At 39.0% G+C, this 6,494-nt stretch overlaps 1 protein-coding gene across 1 annotated transcript in view; it reads right to left on the bottom strand.

Moving 5' to 3' along the window:
- LOC107086615 (beta-1,3-galactosyltransferase 1-like) overlaps nt 1-6,494 on the bottom strand; it is a 225,550-nt gene that overhangs the window by 45,871 nt on the left and 173,185 nt on the right. The window contains exon 4 of the mRNA XM_015377687.1: nt 89-174. The gene's annotated coding sequence lies outside the window, so the exon portion shown is untranslated. The remainder of the gene's footprint in view (nt 1-88; nt 175-6,494) is intronic.

The raw sequence follows: 6,494 nt of genomic DNA, 5'->3' as shown, positions 1-6,494 counted from the left end.
TGCACTTATTTCAAGAAAAAAAGAAAAAGATTTTTTGCAGTGTTCAAATCCTTTCAAAACTCAAGGGGTGAATAATCTGAAGCCTTACCATTACAGGTGAAACTGAAAGTGAGGTTCTGCGTCCATGTCTGGTTCTGAAGTTTATTCCAGCCTCGTTCTTTCCGGCGAGAAGAGCTGCAGAGAAAAGAAGAAGAAGCACTGAGCCACGGTTCAAACAAAGTCTTCGGTTATTCAACCATTATACATGTAAACCCGCAGTCTTACGATTCCTACATGGGTATTTTTCACAGTGAAATGATGTTTAAAAGACGTCAGGATTTCCTAAACACCGAATTTAGATTTGAGTGACACATCAGTAATAAAAAGGCTTTAGTCTTGGTTCAAACTCAACCCTTGGATCTCTACTTGAATTTAACTCAATCTTCACCACATGTAGTTTCCACTTTAATCCCATCTCAAGCAGCATTTACAGTTAGTAATCCACAGATTAGCTCTTACATTCTAATATAAAGGGCGTGTTTGATGTATCTACATAGACGTTCACAGACTGAGTGCTATTAACGGCTCAGGGGCTTCCATGAACGTCCACGTTTATCTCTCAAACCGTGCTTCTTATTCACCGACTTTGGGTCGATTCCACAAGTAATAAACCCAGCAAACTTCATTACAAAGCCGTTTGGAGTTCATTTAAAGGAAAGAAAAAAACACTTCCTATGTAATTCATTCGGCAACATTTTCAAGAACGTTTCCCCAAACATAAATACATGTACAGATTTAAACACACATGTTCTATAACTGGGATTTTCCTCTTTAAAGGATTAAAAGCCTGTAAATCTTTGAGAAAATGTTTCGTTTTAAGTCAGGTTTTTTTTTTTTTTTTTGCATTAAGCAATATTCACAATGGATCAGCATCAGTTCTGTTTTTTTTATGGTCGTTCGGACTATTTTTTCAAAGGTAGAGGTTGTACAGCAGCGTATATGTCATTAAAATATTTTACTTTATTCATTTAATTATGATGTTCTTAAATTATGTAAAGCAGTTTGAATTGTCTTTGTACTGATAGTCCTATATAAATAAACTTGCCCTTCCTTCATCAATGTTCTGTCCTCCTGAACTCCTGTCACGTTTAAGTATTCCGTTCATTATTCTATTGTTTATTTAAAAGTTTTATTGATTGATCCCAGTCTGCCCAGTCCAAACGAGGCAAACCAGACCGTTTTCCCTTTTAATTGTGAGATTCTTATGCATTTCCCCCCAAAGTGGATGTGTTTTACTTTGAAACCACGTCTCTCTTCCTGTCAGACCAAAGACAATGCTGCTGAAATTGCTGCATAGTCTGACTAAAACAGGGGGTCTTTCTCGTTATTCAACCCCCCTTGCAGAAAATATTGTTGGGTGTGTTCATCCCTATTCACTCTCAATGAGCGTCATGATCTCCAAGACACCATTTTATATTAGATCGGACTCAAAATCATGTTTGCTGTGTTCTGCGCTTCCAACTTGGAGTAAAAAACGTAACTTAAAATCCTAAAATCCTGGAACATCAGCTTTCTTCTGTGCCTGAAAGATTTGATTCTTAACTTAAAACTTAGGGTTTAATACAGGGATAAACTCCATCTAGGAGTAATTCCTCTCAAGAGGTCACAGAATGTTATGTTAAAAAAGTCTTAAAATATATGCAATGTATATATTTAATCATGTTCTATTCAGAGACATTTAAGTTTCATCATGTGATTAATAACTTAAACTCCAAGCCTTTGTTTCCACTATTCAGTGAGCAGGTCCGCATTGTAACTTTCATTAAATCGCTAATTAAAAACACCCATAATCAATGCTCGGAGTCTCCAGATCATCTTATCATCGGCTTAATTACAGCTGATTGCGGTTTGTAGCAGAGCTCATTGCAACTTCATTTTAATTAACACTATAATTGATAGATAAACTCTCTGCAAGCATTTCATGATTGAGAAGGAGAAATGCTGCTGTTCCATCCAATTGGTTCCGACTCTGACAGCAGTTGTATTTTTGAAGTGAATTACTGATGCAAAGACATTGGATTGATTCATAGTGCGTGATTAATCAGAGGCCTCTGGCTTTTTCTCTTTATAAAAAGTGTCTGCAGAGCAGAAGGAAAAGAGAAAGTATTGCTCCATGGTGTGAAAATGTGGGTGTGACAGTGGAAAAGTAGACGGAAACAAAACTAAACAATGAAAACAAATTAAAAATAGAAAACTAAGGCTGTACAAAAGAAAAATAAATAGATAACATCTCCCAGAAGGGAAGAAATACTCTGCAGGTGTTTAGAAAAGACAAATGAGGTTGAAAAGGAAATTTAAGAAAAACATATTTAAGGGGATTATAAAAAATAAAAAAAAACATTACTGTGAAAAAAAATAATTTTAGAAAAGGTTAAAAACTGTGAAAATAATCATTAAGCTTTGAATAAAAAAGAGTAAATTCTCAATCAGTGTATAATTTTCTTTGCAACCAGTTGGTTGTTTTTCACTTTTTGGAGCCTGTAGGGAGGAGGAACGATTAGAAAGTCTAACACTCGCCCAGGAGTCTGTTAGCCTGGTGGTTAAAGCAGACTAAAGCAGGAAGTTCCGGGAGTCTCCATGATATAGATAGTTGTTCACGGATACCCGCAAGTCGGATAAATTATCCTGGATTTTAGACTATGAGAGGTGATGTTTTTTAATGCCAGTGAGAGCGAGCAGGCAATACAATAATTTGTGCGATGGTGAGGAACAGTGGCGGATCTAGATCAAATGTATAAGGGGGCCAGGAGGGGGTCAGCGTGTTTTTTTATAGGGACCCAGAAAAAACACGAAATAAAAAACAGGGCAAGTGATTCAAATATATTAATATTAATGAAGTGAAATTTCTTTTCAATTGGGTTTAATTAAAATTCTATTTCTTATGAGGTCAATATAAATTTATAATTTAGGAATTTTACATATTTTTTACTTAATTTAAGTTAAAATGACCATTTTCTATAAAATCTGAATTAGAACCCGAGAAAAAATGATAAATTCAGCGGTAAAAATTAGAGGATCCTATCTCAATACCAGTGAATAATTAGTAAAACATAATTTGTAAAGAAAAAAAATGAAATAGATCCAAAGGACCAAATAGTAACCATGTCTGTTCCAGCGCATATCATCATTAGAATTTCTTTTAAGTATTATTTCTTCAGTAGAGGGGCCTTAACAGGTAGCCTCGTGAGATCATCCTGATTTCACTCGCTTTCAAGATTTCACTCGCTAATCAGTCTGGAGACTCTCCGTTGAAGAAAATTTGGAGCCGTTCACTAAAGGAACGTCCAATCAGCGTTGGCTTTGAGGCGGGTTGAGGTGTGACGCAACGAGAAGCGCGACAGTTCAGTCTAAAGACCATGGCGGCTTCAGTCGAAGTTTTATCGGAATTACAGAGTATTTCTTCACTGAAAGAAGAGCAAAACACTGCTCTGGAGGCTTTTCTCAGAGGAAAAGATGTTTTTGCTCTTCTCCCGACTGGTTTCGGCAAGAGTTTGATCTATCAATTGGCTCCTCTTCGTCGTCGCTCTGTTAGTACGTCATATGCTTCGTTGATCTGATTGGTTTATTTGTCCCGTCTATCACCAACATAGGCCAATCAGCTAACCAGTATTTTCGCCCCTTCCCAAAATTACTTCAACGGAAGGTTTCCAGATGGATATGCGGAGCCAGGTTACATAACAGGGGCCAGGACATGATTTACAGGGGCACTGGCCCCCTTTGGCCCCTGTCTAGAACCGCCCATGGTGAGGAATGATGACACCGTGGCATCTCCCTGAAATGAGTTTTTGGAACTTGGGATATCTGAGGTTCAATCCCCACAGACTGCCACTCTGGGTCCCTTAGCAAGACCCTTAACCCCACACTGCTCCCTGGGTGCTGCACAGTGGCAGCCCCCTGCTCCCCAAGGGGATGGGTTAAATGCAGAGAGTTCATTTCTCCATTGTGAGACCAATACATTTCAATTTCTGACAGCAGCAGGAGGGAAGGATGGAGGGATGTGCAGAAGTGCTCCTTTGTGAATCAGCAGACAAATCAATAGTATTTGAATTTGTACATATTTCTATTCCTTACTAAAAGCCTGAAAGATTGAGCAGGTTTCAGCTTCTACACAAAGACAAATAATTGAATCAATTTTGGCATAAAATCTGAAGAAAGGATCCCTTTATTTTACCGTCTAAGGGCCATTTAAAATGGCTGCCTGTCAGGATTGTCAGGGATTTCTCTTGTATCTTCTCTTACATCAACAAATATTTGGTTGAGTTCTTCAGCCCCAGTTCCAACAAGTTCAACCAACCCTCGAAAGAAATAACCTGGTCGTTTTGTAGAGCTAGATTTTCAGACTCAACCTCCGAGCTGTGATTCAGGCAAAGCCTCTAGAAATGCAAAAAATCTGACACATGAGACTGAGCGCGGCTGCTGCTGGGAAGCGAAATCATTCCTACTGAGAGGTAGCGGCGAGTGTGTCACTGGATCATTTTAATGAGTCACGCTGTCATAGTGGGTTCGCTTGCAGCTTTTACAGCCAGGAGTTAAGAATGTGATGTTTAAAGTCAACACCGCTGTGATGCACATTTGTATCACCCTGCCCTGTTGTTTTAGTGCCCGCGAAAAAAACTTTATGATTCATAAATCTGATGCATCGGCTGAAAGATGCAGCAGATGCTCCACAACCTGCAGTTATCCATCTCCCAAATGGAGAGTTATGCTTTCCATCATTGAGTGCAGAGAGCAACATATGGACTGTTTATCCTCTTTTTTTCTCAATAATACAAACAGACACCTGACATGTCTTACAGAGCCACTCAGGAGTCCTGCAGTGATGCAGATTTCATTAAATGTTATAATGTATGGCAGTTTTCATGATAGTGGGAGCAGCTGAGCAAGAGAGAGTCGCTCTTCCACAAATTAGATTAGTAAGGCTTATAAAAAAGGACTCATTAATTAGTAAAACGACTTTCCAAATATGCTTTTTGTTAAGAATTCCATCTGAAGATATCTTTCAGCCTGTTTGCTTTACTGGCTTTAAATACTTGGGTTTTTGTTGGCATTGAGGGGACGATTGTTTGTTCAAAGAACCCATTGGAGTTATTCTACTCATTAAGCCCTCTGTAAGTTAGGCTATTCATTACCTCTTTGATGAAATTGTATTTTCCTGCAGTTGGTATCATAAGGTTTTAAACATCTAAATGGAAACTAATATTAAAAAGACACAGAAGCCTTTTTTTTTCTTAACCATATTTCACTTAGAGTTTTAGAGTTTTCTGACATTAGGTTTGGTTTGGCCAGTGGCGGCTGGTGGAGTTTTCTGCAGGGGGGGCTATAAATTTAAAATAGACTTATACCAAAAACCAACCAACCATATACTAAGTTATCACAGCAGTATATTTATATGAATGCCAAAAAAATATATATATAAAAACTAAACATAATTTCATGTGTAGGTCTGCTTTTTGTACATAAATCTTGCCCTTCTGAAGCTTTGTGGAAGTAAATCTGTGTTTTGCATGGTCCAATATTGTGTCACAAACCTAAAAAAAATAATGTACCAGTTTAATAATGAAAATATTAGTCAGCTTTATATTTTTTTAATATATAAAAACTATTTCTTTTCTGACAATGTGCACCTGCCAGCGGCCAAAATCATTTTTTCCTGCGAGTGGTCTAGCCTCGATCAATGCTCCAGGCCCTGGAACTGGCGGGCCAATCACAACGCAGAGATGTGTTTTGAATTTTTGGATGCAAAGCGGGCGGGGTTTTGAGAGCGTGACGACAAAGCTGCGCTACGCTGGAGAAAGCACAACGAGGAAGATGGCAACAACTATTGAGCAGTTCTTGTTTGACTCAGCTTTGGAATCAGTTTTAGAAGGATTAGCCTTGGGGTTTTCATTGAAAGGTGAGCAGGAAGAGGCTCTACGCTCATTCATTTTTAAGATGGACGTATTCGCCGTTTTACTGACAGGCTGTTTGTTTACACTCCCCCACCAGCTTTCTGTCGCGCTTCATACGTCACAGTCAGTTGCTCTTATTGGTCAGAGCGTTGGCCAATAGGCACAGACATGGTTGAAAGACAACGAGTCAGATCCTGACATTTAAAAAAGGAGGCAGGGAAAGTTGAATAAAGCTACATGCTGCTAACAAAGCCTTCTTGCTAAACCAGGTCCTGGAAAAGGATGTGGCTGTAGCTCCTCTGCAATACAAAGGTATAGGGGAGCTCGCCTATACCTTTGTATTGCAGAGGAGATACTGCGCATGTACAACTTTTAACGAGAGTCAATGGGCAAAGATTTTTGCGACCTAGGGAGGAAATACTAGCCTCGTGAGACCATCCTGATCTCGCGAGCTTTCAAGGTTTCACTCGCAGATCAGTCTGGCTACTCTCCGTTAAAGAAAATTTGGAGCCGTTCACCAAACGAACGTCCAATCAGCGTTGGCTTTGAGGCAGGTTGAGGTGTGAC

Source organism: Cyprinodon variegatus, unplaced genomic scaffold (genome assembly GCF_000732505.1).
Source record: "Cyprinodon variegatus isolate N-32 unplaced genomic scaffold, C_variegatus-1.0 Scaffold9, whole genome shotgun sequence".
NCBI lineage: Eukaryota > Metazoa > Chordata > Actinopteri > Cyprinodontiformes > Cyprinodontidae > Cyprinodon > Cyprinodon variegatus.
The sequence above is the reverse complement of the archived record's forward strand: the minus strand, read 5'-3'. Positions and strand labels throughout refer to the sequence as shown.